The 16,854-nt window shown below is 46.7% G+C and overlaps 1 protein-coding gene across 4 annotated transcripts in view; it reads left to right on the forward strand.

Moving 5' to 3' along the window:
* The first annotated feature begins 350 nt into the window (after positions 1-350).
* Positions 351-16,854, forward strand: part of LOC144799177 (C-type lectin domain family 18 member A-like) — a 901,971-nt gene continuing 885,467 nt past the window's right edge. For all 4 annotated transcript variants that reach the window (XM_078670425.1, XM_078670423.1, XM_078670422.1 and 1 more), the window contains exon 1: positions 351-422. The gene's annotated coding sequence lies outside the window, so the exon portion shown is untranslated. The remainder of the gene's footprint in view (positions 423-16,854) is intronic.

The raw sequence follows: 16,854 nt of genomic DNA on the forward strand, positions 1-16,854 counted from the left end.
AGGCATAACGGAGCCTAAGTAGCGAACACTTGGCAGACACGGGCACACTACATTCCTGCACTACCAAAGTACGTTTATGCCCCTGATTAGATTCATCCTTCTTAGAAGCTTAGAAAAATGTACTATTTCTGCACTAAAGAGTTTGTGACTGAGCGTGTCGTGAGTGCGGTGTGCACAGAAGGGGCCAGTGTGCATAAAAAGAGAAAACAGCACGGAATAGCATGACTAGAAAAGCCTAAAAACGTACCTGCACAAAGGCGCCAAGGACCGGAAGTCAAGTGTCAGTGAGTCATCGGAGGGTTCGCGAAGGTTCCATCCCAACGAGTCTATCATTGCGTATTTCCGCTTCTGCTACCGAGAAGCCTACTCTGCGCCGGGGGAGTTCTCCGGGTGTGGTCGCGTCTAGGGCAGAGACATGTAGGGTAAGAGGGGGCATAATCATTCAGACGTTTTGAACCAAAAAGGGCCACTGTAAACACAATCTCCCTAGGTGGGGATTTTTGTTCTTTTTTTATTTTTTATTTCAATGGAATTTTATTGAGAAAGAGTTTTGTATACAAGGTACAGTATACAGGAGTACAGCATAGGTCGCCCGAGGGGGCAAAAAGCTTGACAACATTATATGCCGGTTGGGTTACATACGGCCTTTTGTGAGAGCATGCGTGCTACATTCGTATACTCGGTGTGTGGCGTTATCAGCGGCCTGTGTATGTACCCCCAGGTGACGGGGAAAGGAAAGTGGGAAAAAGAGAAAGTGAGAAAGCGGGAGGAACACATTGTTCGAGTGTCGATGGAGTTGGCCAGGCTTTCCGCCTGCGGTGTGTGTGGTTGTATTATCCCCCTTGGATGACAACCTAGGGGGGCTTGTGTGAGGACAGGTAGTTGTCTAGGGAGAGCCACATTTCGCCTCTTGTGCAGGTTTTTGATGTGTGGTTTGCGGTTATGGTGTCCGCCCCCGCAGGAAGGTGATCCAGTTGAACCATACCCTGAAGGATGCTTTTCCCGTGTCCTTCCAGTTATTTAGGACTGTCTTGACCGCTGCTGTGAGTAGGAGGTCAATCAGCTCTCTGTCCTCTTTGGATTGGATTGATGGGGCCATGAAGGCCGTGGCCAACCCGTGGAAGTCTAGTTGTATTGAGAGACCTAGAGCATTGTTTATAAAGTCGCTTATTCTGTTCCAGTATCGTTTGACCTTAGGGCAGTGGAAGATTAGGTGTGCCAGGTCCCCTTTTTGTTTGTTACAATTCCAACACTCGTCACTGTCTCGTATCCGTATTGTGGCTAGGCGGGAGGGGGTCCAGTATGTCTTGTGTAGTAGCCAGAATTTAGTTTGTGATAGAGTGGTAGTGACTTTGTTGTGTGATGCTGACGTCCAGAGGTTAGACTTTTCCCTCTCGGTGAGACGCCTGTGGAGGAGTGACACCCAGTATTCTAAAGTTTTGTTATTGAGTTTGGATGTTCCTGGGTTTAGGAGCTTGTAGAGGTGGGACGTCTGGTGTCCTACCTTATTTAGGTTCGCTGCGTATTGTAGAATGGGGGGGGTCGCTTTGTTAAATTCTGCTCTTGTGATTGCCACCTTTATTTTGAGGAAATTGTAGAGCTCAATGTCGTTTAGTTTGTGTGTGTGTTTTATGGTGTCGAAGGTGATGTGTGTGTCTTGGGTGCTTAGTTGGTTGGGGGTGGAGATGGCATGTTTGTACCAGGATGGCATGTTAAGCGTTTTCTCGCGGTACTTTATTTTAGGGTTAAACCATATCGATTCCCACCTAGTGTTCTTAATGCTAGCGTCCATTTTCTTGTCTACTTTGAGGAGGGCGTTCCTGGTATTCTTAAGTATGGGATTGTTGGCAATTTCGGGGTGTTTGCTCGCTGTAAGTATGGCTAAGGGGTCAAGGCCATTTAACATTCTTTTCTCTAGTGAGAACCATGCTGGCGTGTTGTCTTGTTTTGGGACTAGCCAGTAAAGCCCCTGTTTGGCAATACATGCTGTTTGGAATGTCTTAAAATTTGTTTCGTTTAGCCCACCCAGGCTCTTGTTTAGCCTACGTTTTTGAAGGCTGATTCTGGGTCTCTTGTCTCTCCATAAGAAAGACCTCGAGAAAGCTGGGTGAGGCTTTTTGGTTCACTCTGGAACACAGAGATGGTCTGCCGAATGCACTACAGACAGTGGACTGGAGTGTGGTGACAACTGAATTTGCGTTCGCCGAAACATCAAGTATTTAAAAATGCTTCTAGGTTTTTCAGCAGATAGAATTCACCATTAATGATGAATTGATAAGTGGAAATATGCATAATGCTATTTAGTAAACCAGGATTCTTACAGCTGTTCTTGTTTAATGAAAGCGGATAATATCAGTTTATCCATTTTAACCCAATAAAGTTGACAACCAGGCAACCACACAGTCCCGGTTTCAGGAATTTTTATTTGGGTGGGCCAAGGGTGCACTGAGACGGGACGATAAACTCGGAAACGGGAGCACTGCAAATATGCCCAATACCTAAAGAAGAGATTTTGATGGTCCCGTAAATCACAATCGCTGAACCCGTAGGACAGAAAACGTGAAAGACGTCACGCTTAACTAATCATATTACGTCTGATATTATCCTGGTGACACAGATGGGAATACTGCTAAAAGCTGCACGTTAGAAGAAAGACTGAGAAGTTAGATCGAAAACAAAAACAAAAGGAATTGGAGGAAGGAATATATTCCCTGTATTGTGGTCAGATTGATATTTCTTGGTTCAAAAGACGCAAGGTGTATGTTTTACAGCTCAACCAACCTTAGAGCCCTGAAGAAGTCACAGTGGTGACGAAACGCGTTGGCTGCTAGCAATTTTTTGAACTTTCACCATGCTTATCCTTGAATAAAAAGCTCTACTTCATATTTGTCAAGATTTGGACTCCACTTCTTCCTGGAAAGCGTAAAAGTTGTATATGTGTAAATACTATTGCATAATTGAGCAAAAAATATAATGTATATATAATTTTCCTTGTGCGGGTCCTTTTGCTATTATCATTGGATGTGATGTTTTTCATCACACTTTAGGGGGTGTTTACGGGTCACGCCCTCGACCTATACGCACAGGCCATTGAGTACTAGATACTGGACCAAAAATAGTGGAATAGTGTGCAGGCAGTCAATAGCTCTGACCCAATTGTGTTGTGTTATTTATGCATTTGGGTGGGCCACTGCGAGCTCGATTTTTCGCATATATGTCTAAGCAGGCCTGCTTCAGGGCCCTCCTTTATCTCTTCTTAGTCTTACAAGGCCCAGTAAAACGCACTCTTTCCCAAATCTCTTTCTAAATGTGATCACTCTCAAAAAGTGTTTATTTCCATGTAATGTCCCTTTGATGGGAAGAGGAGGTTTCTGAGGTGGGAGTATGAGGCAAGTGACACTTCTCGGTCTCCCTCTGTGCGAGCCTTCAGGGAGAATCTGTCTTCATTACTACCTCCACCTGACCCCGGACTCTGCAACGCACTCCCTTACAGGCTTGATTATCCACTACTCCTCTCCAGTGCACCTTATCTCACAGATGGCCTTGGGTCCCAGCCCCCTATCAGGCACCATCGGGCTCCACTTTAATTTTTCCCGGTAAAAACATTAGGAAAATCACCTTCAAACTTAAAACATTGAATATAGCAGTAAATATAATTAGCACGCACTTTAAAGTATTCTCCACAGTAGCCCTTATGACCCGACTGCTAATTAAATAAACAAAAACAGAAAGGCCGGCTTCAACGCTGATGCGAAAGTTTTTTTGGGCGCTGCACCAATAACCTCTTTCTCCGTAAATACCTTTACTCCCACCTTCCAACAGTGCCCCTCATCTCCCAATGCTCCCTCTATTGACCTCCTCCTCGGATTCCCGCAAAGCCACACGCCACAAGTGCCCCTCCCCTCCTCATAGCCCCTCCCCCTATTGACCTCCTCCTCGGATTCCCTCAATGCCACCCTCCACCAGTGCCCCTCATCTCTCCCTAACTCCCCCTCCACCCCATGACCTCTTCCTCGGATTCCCTCACTGCCACCCTCCACCAGTGCCCCTCATCGCTCCATAGCCCCTCCCACTACCTCCTCCTCGGATTCCCTCACTGCCACCCTCCAACAGTGCCACTTATCTTTATGTTGCCCCTCTCTCATATGCATTACATTTGTTGCATAGCGCTACTCATATCAGTGTAGTGTGTGTCAGCACTTTACACAACGCACACATTATACAGATACAATGAATCATACAAGTATGTAAATCAGTCTATAGGGAATGTCACATAAGCCAATGAGGATTAAAAGGTGTATTAATCACATGTCATCCATACTGGTGGGCGGGATATTTTAAGAGGGTTTGGTCTGGGGAAACACAACCTTAGGATTTAAAGCGTATTCCATGGGGGTCAGCTTTACTGATAAAAATGTATATCTGCCCAAACATACTCATTTTAACAACATTAGAATAATGAAAGACTGGGGAAGTTCTAACTATATCACAAAACCCAAAAAGCGAAGTTCTAACTATACCATTCATGTTTGTATGCAGCTCTTAGATGACAGTTCATTGGTTATTGTCCTATGTTAAGATTGTAACTTCTGAACTGCAAGTAACACAAGGATCTCTGTGACAAAGGCAGTAACCCACTGAGCTATCAAGGGTTTTAAGTGGGCCAGGTCTCACTGGGTCTGAGCACCAGAAGTTTTTTTAAAGGGGCCTCAAAACGGGTCTCTATTGGGCTCTGTTTTGTGCGCTGGTCACAGGTAGTCCGTTATTTCCAGAACTGCAGTGAGAGCAGTCTGCTGTCACTGCAGTCCGGAAAAAAGTGCCAGGGCACAAAACAGAGCCCGATAGAGACCCGTTTTGCGACAGCAGGCACATCGGTGTACCCTGCTCACACTACTCCCAAATGGAATGTTACGGCATGACGTCATGCCAGGTGAGCGTTGTAGGGGGAAGGGAAATCCTTTAAAGAGTCATTTTCTCTCTGGATTTCCCTTCTCTTTTTGAAACTCAGGAGCAGCAACATTATTTTGATGTCACCAGTGCTTTAAGTGGAAGTTTTTGCAATTATATACAAATCAACAAGGAGAGAGGTAGGGAGCGAGCAACACTCTTTTTCCCCACTTGACATTATGAACAACAATGAAAGAGTGTTACTGGTTTGAAAACACAGGGGTATTCGAGCACATAGAAAAACAGCACCTATTTGGTGTGTCTAGAAAGCCCTCACTCACCGACCTGGTTGGTGACATGCTTTATCATTGGGCCCCACTGGGAGTGACCGAGTGCCACCCCAGTGTGCTTCAACGCCAGATTTACTGCGGAGCGGGTAATGTGATGATGTGGGAGCTAGGTGACAATCTAAGTGATTAAGGAAAGTGTGAAGTGGTGAGTTTAAAAATGTCTTAATTGTATCAAAAATTGTTTTATTGGCTGATCAAAGAGACATATTAAAAATGTGTTGGAGAACTAGACCAACTAGGTTGAATGGTCTGTTTCCAATAATATTAAGTGACGGTCAACATGTTTCTGCCAATGTCGGTTTTATTTACCTTGCATTCGTCAGGACCTATGGTGAATTATACCCCGGCGGTATGGACACGCTAAGGCCCACCCTACCAAGGGAGGTGAAAGTTAAAAGTCGTCTGAAAAAAGTGCAAATGAGTGGGACCACACAAATAACATTTTTTGGGTGGTTGGTTCCCTTTAGTGTCTCCGGATTCTTGAGACCACAAAAATTAAAATGCACTTGCGAGGTGAGAGAATATCACCACATAGACCTCGGGAGGGGGGGATGGCGTATTTGGCACACCGCCCGTGACGCCAGGCACCCGAATGTAAACGTGCACACTCCCTCTGAACCGGGTCTCGACGATGCAAGCCATAGTTGCTGTTATTTATCTTATGCAACTAACAACCATTGACAAAGCCAATAGTCCTGACTTGTAGGTATGATGTTACTTGTTGTATCAAATACCTGGCTGCAATGACAGAAACAGCAAAATACAAGTCGGGCCGCACACTGCTAAACACAGATTTTTAACGTACTGTTTTTAAGCCACGTCCTCAATTACATTGGCCACGCTCCTTTGAGAGAACCCCCAGTTTTTTCATCCCACTCAAAGCCCTGGAGCTATCCACATAAAATACAGTTCATCTGCATTTGAAAACTACTAATAGACAAATGATTGCTCTCCAGCAGGATTATTAATCACTAGCGTTATCTGGGCATTTTGTATTCTGATTGTTGTCCTGCATCGGCCATGATAATGATAAAAAGCATTTACAATGCAACGGTTTCGCCTTTGGAAAATTTAGAGCTATTGGCAATGTAAATGACAATGCCATTTATTTATCTGTTTTCAAAACCAACACATAAATACAAATTTTGTCATTTACAATGCCAATAGCTCAAACTTTTCCAAAGGCGAAACTGTTGCATTGTAAATGCTTGTTCTAGTTTCTGAATGAAACGTTGTTCTCCTGTTTCCTTAATATGAAAGACTCCATGCAGTCCTTTTGTATCTAACTGCTTAAACTAAAGCCTGTGAGCTATCTATAATCTCACCTCTTCATGATCGTACCGCCCCTAGCCCTAAAATGTAACTACCCACAGCCCTGCTCCCCCACCCCCAATCAGACCTGTGCCGATATACAAAACCCTTGTGTGTAGTTTTGTATATCTGTCTCTCTGCTTTCTGTAATTGTCTTCACCTATGCCCCGTCTGTGGCGCGCTGCTGTTTTCCACCTTTGTGTTTTATATTTATTACATACACTGCCTCAACTCAGTTTGAAACTCCTTGCTCCCTTCCAGCCACCCTGCTCCCGATTCTCTGCACAGCTTAATAATCCATCAACCAGCCCTCCGTATGTTACTGATGTCCCTTCTTTTGAAGTAAAAGTAATTGCAACTTTTCTGAAACGGGGAACAAGTTTCTCGTGATTTGTTTCCTACTGCATTCTTTTGCCTAATACTGTTCTCTCTTTCGCAATAAGATAGTGTTTCTGTGAATTCTACAAAAGATACACAGTGCAATGGGAGGGCTTCCGCTTTTAGTCCAGAAAATAAAATGCTCAAATCACTGATGCTGATCCTTTTTTATTTTAATAACTGAACAAACACTGTGTGCCTCAGTCACAAAGGCCCAAAGTGTTTAGTTATTTCTTATGTAAACGTGCGTTTGTTTAAGTGTCTGCATTTACACCCTTACAAAAAAAAAACACAGGGGTGTCCTAGGAAATGAGGGCACGTACTCCCCTCCTCATATCTTGGGAAAGAGTTTAACTCACTATCGCACACCTCAACACCACACAAGCAGAACGCCTAGGAATGCTGGCAGCCAGGAGCACTCAGCTGCTCTGGAGAGCGAGTAGGGAAATGTTATGCTAAATGCACTTGTACAGCGCTTAGTACCGCGTGCTCAATATCCACAGCGCTTAAATAATTCGTAGACGCAGATAACAGCAAGCTCAGGGAAGACAGACGAAAAATTCACACTAGTTGCTAATCCTGATGGCAGAGCGCGTTTAGTGGAATGTGTAACATGGAGCGGTGCGGAGAACTGCGGGACCCATGAAGGATCTCTCAATGTTTGTCCATGAAACATTTATGGGGGTGAATTTTTCGCATTCTTTAAAAAAATGTAATCCTACATTTCAAAGGCCCATGCTGTGGCATAGGAACAAAGACCAGCCCCTTATTCAAAACCTTTTCCTCGGCCTCTGATAATCCATAGACATGTTGACAAAACTTGAGGAATTCCTTGGGGACCCCCCAGCCTGCTGTGCCTTATTCTGGGAAAGTTGCTTGAGAAACAGGATCCTGTCTGCCTGGGCCCAACGTGTTTACTTCAAAATATCTCAACCCATAGGGGTTAGGTCTTCAGATTCCCTGTGATTGTGGCTGAGAGGAAACGTGTGATGTTCAGATCTAATCTTTGATTATTAAATGATGTAGTCAGATAATATATGAGCCGTTCTTGGTCGGACAGAGGTAGAATGCTGTAGCTCTCGGGGGGAGAGTAGGATTATTTTCGGATACTTAAGCACCAGTCCTAACACAAGAGATGCCCAGCATGCAGGCCCTGAATGGGTAAAAACAGGCAGTTCTCAGGATAACAAATGCTTTGGATATTTACATACCTATCTTGAAAGAAGGTTCATCCCGTTTCCTGGAGGGCAGGGGGTATTACCATGCAGCTCTCGGGATGATTTACGCTACTCAGATGATACATGGCCTGCTCCCAGGCATCACGGGGGTAAACCTTAACCGGCACTCGGGCTAATGATGTTTACGTTATTTTATTCCCCTTTGCGAGACCGCCGTGCTTCCGAAGAAATGTGCGACAGTAGTACAAAAAATCCACATAGGGTTTATTGATGAGGAAACGTGATTTTCTTTAAATCCATAAATTCTTTTTAAGGATCTGGAGTTCTAAAAGGTGTATACTGAGATGGGGGAAGAAGGTTGCAGGCAGTTAGTGGAAAAGAGGTACCCCTTAGAAAGCCTATAGTTGTTGCTCTCAAATTGGCAAGTAAGAATAACAAGGAAACAAGGAAAAAAGGTAGGAGAGGGTGAATGGTGCAAGAAGCAGACACTTCAAGGAGAATATCAAAGCGTTGGAGAGAGGCTTCATTTCCTAAGGAGGCCTAGAATAAACTCGTCATCACTTTTGTGCAAACAAAGGAGAGGAGAAATCACCTGCGAGCATATTGAAGAAAAAAAAGACGCAGATAAACAATCTCTCCTGCCAAGACACGGCAAAGAATAGCTCCTTCGCCACGCGATAAAATGCATTATACATTCTCCTAGATCACCTTTAAAAAGAGAATTCAGGCAATAAGTGGGTCAACATGTACGAAGATGAATCCCTGGTCCAAGCGCGTGCACAATTCTGCCGCTGTTGTAATGGAAGCAGTGCACGATTCCGATGATGGGCGAAAATGACCCATGCTTCAAGCAGGAAATCAAACAGCGCGTAACTGCTTAGAGTTAACACTTAGCAAGGAAAACATTTCTGAACTAGCTCTGGACCCAGTAGAACTGAAACAGAGAAAATAAGCAAACGCAGCCGTCCCTGTGCTGATGGTTTTCACGGAGCGCCGAGCCCTGGGGTACTGGGGTGTTAGGTCCGCCTGCGATCGGCGCTTCAACAGCAGACGTGGGAGGATACTCTCCAGATACCTGGCGCGAGCCAGACACCTGGGGGGGGAGCGGGACTTAGGAGAGCTGCGGGCGGGGGGAGGGAGGGGGGGAGCGGGACTAAGGAGAGCTGCGGAGGGAGGAGGGAGCGGGACTAAGGAGAGCTGCGGGCGGGGGGAGGGAGGGGGGGGCGGGACTAAGGAGAGCTGCGGGCGGGGGGAGGGAGGGGGGGAGCGGGACTAAGGAGAGCTGCGGGGGGAGGGGGGAGCGGGACTAAGGAGAGCTGCGGGCGGGGGAAGGGAGGGGGGGAGCGGGACTAAGGAGAGCTGTGGGCGGAGGGAGGGGGGGGAGCGGGACTAAGGAGAGCTGCGGGGGGAGGGAGGGGGGAGCGGGACTAAGGAGAGCTGCGGAGGGAGGGGGGAGCGGGACTAAGGAGAGCTGCGGGCGGGGGGAGGGAGGGGGGGAGCGGGACTAAGGAGAGCTGCGGACGGAGGGAGGGGGGAGCGGGACTGGAACAGAGCAACAGGTCATTTCGCATTCGGGGGCGTGTTTGCGTGCTCTCCCCTTCCCATTGGCTGGAAGGTAAAATTCCAGCCAATGGGAAGAGGAGAGGGCATGACTTAAAAAAAGACACGGAAACGCCCCCGAATCGCGTCAAGGCGGGCCCTGAACTCAGTGACGCTCCTCTCCTCCAATGGCTGGCCAGCATTTACGAGGCCAGCCAATGAACCCATGAGTTACTTTGATCGGAAAGCACATACGGGTTAGCTGTATAGTGGTGCTGAGGCTGTGGATGCAACAGAGTGGATGTAAACTAAGAAGCCGACAAGATCGATTTAGGTAAATTCTTTTATACTGTATGGGTTTTTGTAATGTTTATGGTTTTAATTGACTAATAAACTACCCTTTTTCGATTGTCATGTAATATTACATGTGAGTGAGGACAAGCCAAGACCAGGCTCAAGTCTGATTCTCTGGGCCCAGCTGGCCAAGGCACCAGTTGTACATCGACCCGGTCCAGCATGCCACAACAAACCACTCTGTTAAGATCTTGTGAGTGTATAAAATGGTAAATAACTTCAGAAGCATCATTTCTACAGGGGGCCAGTCAAATCCACAATAGAGATTTTTTTTCACATGCACTCTCAGCGTGGTGGCTGTGAACGCAGAGCAGTATACTCTTTTACTCGTTGGTGCTTTTCCCTGCGAACTGTGCATTTCCCTGCAGCTGAGGATTTACGGGAGTGAAGACCAGCAACATAGCGCTCTGATCGAGAGCAGCGCTTCCTGGATATTTACCGCTTGCCTTTGGGGGGACTGCAAGTCCCAACGTTCCCTCTGGCCCTGCACACCTGGCCCGGAACATCGCCATGCCCGCAGCCCCAGGCGTGATTTAACCGCCCCTATTTTTCCGCGGCGCAGGAGCGCGCAGGTGCGTCCCGGGAGAAGCCCGGGACAAGGGCGGGACCGATTGTGGCCGGAGTTGGCTAGGCTGGGCCCCCCCTCTTGGTCTCGCGGTAAGGGGTTTTTCTTGGACTTTCTCGGACATCGTTTCACAAAAGTAAGATCTACCCCTTGCTTGGTTTTCTTAAGTCTGGTCAACCTTGTTGATATATGCTATAGTGTAACTCCCTAGTGCAATTGTTTCAAACTTTGGAGTTTTTGTATTTGCCTATCTTTCATTGCTCCTTTTTAAACGCACAAACCAGGGGAAAAACAGCTTTTAGTAATGCCAGCAAAAAAGCAGGGGGTTCCCAAGCCTACGTTACCTAGTTTGACGGCCATCGACCGTATGCTCCAGAAAACTATCAGGGTGGTGGCTAACGCCATTGAGCATACGGAGAGACGTCTTTCACTTCCTGTTGGATCCCTCCTGCCTTTTCCAGCAACTAACACATCCACGACTACCATTAATTCACAGGGCTCACTTTTGGCCCCTTCCTTGTATCTCTCCCAGGCATTCACTACGTTCCAAATACCCACAGCAGCCCCCCTATTAGAGGCAACGTATCCCTAGAGTTCCCTCCCCCCACAACCAGATTATCTCTGACCCCCACTTTCTTCGCCAATGAGTCATTAACTGACCTCCCGCCTCAGGTTGAGGATCCTATAGCTACCGGGACCTGTGGTCTTTCCACAAGCCCAATTTCGACTCCTGCCCCTCCACCAAGTTTAAGGCATGTCACTCCTAGGGTCACAACCAGAGGCCAAAAAGCTAAATTCAAGGCAAATAACTGTAACTTAGAACATTCACTTACAACTGTTAAGAGGACAGCGGGTGCTCAGAAGCAAAAACTGAAACAGAAAAATACCGCTTCTATACTAAATACAACAAGGGGTTTAATAACAGAAAAAAGTGTGCCGGATGTTACCCCTGTTTCAATCAACCATAGCGGTCCTCGAGACAGTAGTAAGGACACGTTAGCCAGCCTAACTTTTCCATCACACAACGAGGGACTATTTAGCAAAATTGAGTTTCTAATGAAATCTCTAATGGCACCCCTCCTGGAAAGGGTAAAGCGCATAGGAGATAAATTAGACAACCTGGAGAATGTAATGGTTGTTGGCCAGACTACCTCAGGGCAGCCACCTAGAGTAGTACAGTCACAGCTCCCAACAAAGCAACTCTGCCCCCTAAACCGGAACACTCCTTCAAATAATAGGACTCAACCTTTACCTGACCGTAGCCGGTTAATAAAAAATACAAGGACTACTGAGGATCCTGAGGGTAGACCCACACAAAAAACCTTAAGAACAGTGGAACCAAAGAAATCGGGAGGGGTGGAGGCACTGCCAGGTCAAGGCATTAATCCAGAGGGACAGGCGGAAGCGACCCCTAGTGCAGTGAAGGACCTCTCTCCCCCTAAAAAGCCAAGCAGGTCCTTCACGCGTATAGATTTGCCCCCGCAATCTCTACCGTACACGGTAGTGTTGGTAGGTGCCCCGGAGCTATCCAGAGGAAGACTAGAATCTTTTCCCGAGCTACGAAATAAAGTGGCCCACTGGCTCAATAAGAACAGGCCCTTGCCTCCCGGCATGTCGGGGCAAATATTATTCGCTAGGAGGATAAGCTGGCTGGGTCATAGAAGAAAGGAAATCTCGGGGGATTGTATCGTCCTAAACTTTGGGGATAGGCGGGTCGTAGAACATATTTTCAGCTGGCCCACGCAGTTTACTGAGAGTAATATTCTCGCCAAGGACCTGAGCTTTTTCTACCCTCAACTTCCCCAATATATGCAATTAACCAACATAGAAGTTTTCCAAACAGAGTCTATCTAGATGGAGGGGGGGTGAGATATAATGTACCAACCTTTAATTATTTTGACAAGCTTTCGGACTTGGAGCAGGTAGATTGACTTATGTCCAGGTTCTTGATTCAACCTATAGTGGCCAATGTAACTGACAGCTCCTCACCCACACCTAGCTTAGAACATAGTGGTCCCATACTTAAAGAAGTTTTACCTAATCTCGCACAGCCCTGCTATAGCACGGTAGACACGGAAGCCGGCAGTAACTTTGTAACAATCCAGCTTGACCCTACTTTGGGCATCCTGTTTTGGAACATCGCAGGTTTACGCCTGAAGGTTGGAAACAGTACTTGGCTAGACTTTATCCACAACTACAGCATCATAAGTTTACAGGAAACATGGGCAATGGTGGAGCTCCACACACACAGGGGTACAGAACTTTCTTTTCCCCAGCCTTACCATCTACCTCGGGCAGGGCAAAGGGAGGACTGGACACTTATGTTTCCAACACCCTTCAACTCTTAAGTATTGACTCCGTTAAACTGGAATCAAATTATCAAATACTTACCCTTCATCAAAGTAAAGCTAGCGCCCTGGTAGTAGTAAATTTTTATAACAACTTACACGTGGACGACTTAGTAAAAACAATTAGGGAGATAGACAGTTGTCTGCACGAACTAGCTGCCAAAGTCCGTAAGGAGTTGATCATAATTTGGGGCGGAGACTTCAATCAGACCCTCTGTAAACATAGTGACAACCTACTCTGTGGGATTGTGGATGAAAACAACGACCCAATAACTCATTTTTCTCACACTCTTGTCGGGCACACCCTTAATGAAATCCTGAGTGGTCTAGTCCTTACCATCGTCAATGACCTGATAAATCCTCCAGTTCTAGTTGTCTCCACGTTTAACGGTAGAGGACGGCTAAGTACAATAGATTTTATATTTATATCAGGGACAGTTGGAACAGCCCTTATGAATTGTAAAATGCACGATACTGCCATTAGTGACCACTACCCAAACAGCATAACTTTAAAAGTCCACAAGGGCTATGAGAGGCCTAACATGAAATCCTACGAGCCCAGAACAATCTTCTAATGGACAGAACCAACGGCTATTCACTGAAATGGGAAAAAGTGGACCCGCAGGCTATTACAACAAGCCTGGTCACAAATTGCAGGCAAGAATTCGTAAATTGCTTAGATCCGGCGACCACTAGCGAGGGAATATTGGTAAACTTCTCTAAATTACTGACAGCAATCAAGGAAATTCTTTCTGTTAAAGTGAAAGCAGGGAAAACTAGAACTAAGGGGTGGTTTGACAGTTCATGCACCAAAGCACATCAAAACTTAAAAGTAGCCCTAAATAAAAAAAAAAGACAGAAACCCTAAGGATATTGCAGTTCTCAGACGGACTTACAAACAGGCCCTAAAGTCCAGGAAAAATATCCTCAAACAAGAACTCTGGACGCAACTTCATAGATCCTGCACCTTGAGGGACAGTGCTGCATTTTGAAGGGTCGTGAAGTCCCCCTTCTTAATAGACACTACAGACAAGCCCAGTATGGATGTAGCGATTGACGAGCACGTGTGGGTCGAGTATTTTGAGCAGATATTCGGCTCTTTGTTAACTGCAAATCAACCTACTCCACCTGGGCCAGAGCAGACCCATTTTCCATTGTCCATCCATATACTTCACGAGGAGGTAGAACTTGCCCTTAAGGCCAGCAAAAACGGAAAGGCCCCAGGCCCTGATGGGGCCCCAAATGATCTTTTCAAGTCCAACCTGGACCTATGGTCCCCTATTATAACAAGGGTTTTGCAGGCAACTTGCGATTTGGGGCTTATTGAATCCTGGTCCCAGTCAATCCTCATTCCCATCTTTAAGAAAGGGGTCCGGCAACTTCCATCTTGCTATCGACCAATCTCCCTTTTGGATTCGTTGGGGAAAGTGGCTGGTCGTGTCATTTTAGAATGCCTCCAATTGTGGGCCTCAGATAACAAAGTTCTCTCGGACCTGCAATTTGGGTTCCGCGAGGGGCTGGGAACTACTGAGCAAGCACTTAACTTATCCCTATTGATAGGGAAATATGTAAACGCCAAGGGAGGGGCTCTTTACATGGCATATGTCGACCTCTCCGCAGCTTTTGATTGCGTCAATCATAATAAGCTCTGGTCAATCCTGGCAGATATGGGTATAGAGTCTCCTCTTTTAATGTTTTTGCGTGAACTATACTCAGACGCAACTGCCATAGTTAGATACGGGGGGCGAGCTAACAAAGTTGTTCAGAGTGGATCGAGGGGTAAGGCAGGGTTGTGTCCTGACCCCGTTCCTATTTAATTTGTACACAAACGGCCTGGAAAATGCAATGCTGACGGGAAGCCGGGACCTCCCCACAATAAAAAAGCGCCCAATCCCGGTCTTACTCTACGGGGACGACGCGGTAATCCTGGCTCACACCCCCATGGAACTACAGTGTGCTCTCACAAGATATAGCACATATATGGCTAGCCTCAAACTAAGGATTAACATCAAGAAAACATTTGTCATGGTGGCAGGATCGAGGGCCAATAACATCAAGCCAGTGTTTGTCGATTCACAAAAGATAGAGAACACATCCACGTATCCTTATTTGGGAATAATATTTGACCAGAATAGCTCTTGGAAACCTGCCATAGAATCTAGGAAACTCTCCCTTATTAGAACAACTGCTGCGCTAGTTAAGTTTGCAAATAAACTGGGCAGGCCTATTGTAGAATTATTAGAAATCTACAGAGCTAAATGCACATCTAGTGCACTTTATGGGGCGGGTGTTTGGGGACACGCCAAAATTGATGAGGTACAAAAAGTAGAAAATACCTTCCTACGATTCCTCCTGGCAGTACCGCAGGGCACATCCACGTATTTTTTTTTTTGTAAAACTTTTTATTCGTGACTGTATCAGTTATTGTACATTACATTCACACATTACAAATCGAATCAGTCTTTTCCTTTTTCCTTAACAATAACTTTTGTAGCATATCATCCAAATTCACCGTCATCATGTCTTACAGTTCTCCGGGTAGTGCTCAATTACAGCGTTTAATTGTCTTACTTGTAACTTACATAGTCTGCTAAACCCCAACGTCCCTCCCCTCCCTCCCCTCCCTCCCCACGTCTCCTGGTCATTCTCGTACAGACACTCTATATGTCGGATCTGAAAGCTTCCGCCTGTGCAGGGAGCGTGACAGCTCGTAGGCTAGGTTATCCAGTGCATCATTTATCCGTGCCCGTGTACTTTGGCAGTCTATAGTTGTGTGTGTGTAATCATGCCGCTGGGTCTTGCGATATTTCTAGGTCTATCTCTTCCAGTTCTATCAGCATTTGGTCCCATTCTTGCGCTATGGGGTATTTGCGAAGGCCCCTGTCCTCCTCCCCACGCAGCGTTGCGAATTCAGCTTTGCCCCATTTCAGCAAGTCAGATCGCCATAATTCTGCATTCGGGGATCTGGGCGATTTCCACCTCATAGTAAGTACCCTGAGTGCCAATAAGAGCGCTAAGTCCATGAATTTCAGTTGTGCCTTACGTGTTTTGGGTCTGTTCCTGTGCCCTAACAGACAGGGCAGCGCCCCCTCAGGGATCTGCAGTGCTGTTACAGTGTGTAATGTGGTTTTGATCATCCCCCAGTAATCACGTATTTTCGGGCATGTCCATAGCATGTGAAGGATATGTGCTCATCCCCCTGGCATCTTGGGCAGCAGTGTGTAGTGGCAGGGAACATCCTGTGGAGCCTCTGGGGTGTGAGATATGCTCTATGGAAAACCATGGCCTGTATGAACTGGAACTTAACGTTTCTAGACACTCTCCTATGATGGCCAAGGATGAGTTTCCATTCCCCATCCGTTATGGGTTCCCCTGTGTCCGCAGCCCAGATCTCCCTGAGTGTGGGAAGGGGCGACGCCATATGCTCCCTAATGCCCACATAGAGCCATTTCACCAGGTGTCCCCCGTCCCCATATAATGCAGAAGGTGTACTAATTCATGTTGGTCTGGTTTTGTGCGTTGCGGAGCCCAAGCGCGCCGTATGTAGTGTGTCACCGAGGCATGTAAAAGGTATAGTCGCGGTGGGGCTCCCGTGAGCTGTACAAATGAGGCATGATCCAGTAAAGTGTCGTCTCCGAACAGGTCTCCTACTCTATCCACCCCAGCCTCTGTCCAGGGACGCAGTGTGCGTCGTGTCAGATTCCCTTGCGGCGTTGGGAGTCCCAGGAGGGGGATGTTATCCGCATAGGGAGGGGTCCCTGCTGTGTATTTCAGTGCCTTCCTCCAACAGGTCAGAGCCACATGTAGGAGGGGGTGGCAGTCTCTGGGGATCCTGGCAGTGGGTAGGAGGAGGGAGTGGAGATCCCCGCGTGCCAGCTTGCCCGTTGTGTAAGCGATCTCATGCAGGTCCCTGCCCGCCACACATCGTGTCAACCATTGGAGTT

The sequence above is a fragment of the Lissotriton helveticus genome, chromosome 12 (genome assembly GCF_964261635.1).
Source record: "Lissotriton helveticus chromosome 12, aLisHel1.1, whole genome shotgun sequence".
NCBI classification, from domain to species: domain Eukaryota; kingdom Metazoa; phylum Chordata; class Amphibia; order Caudata; family Salamandridae; genus Lissotriton; species Lissotriton helveticus.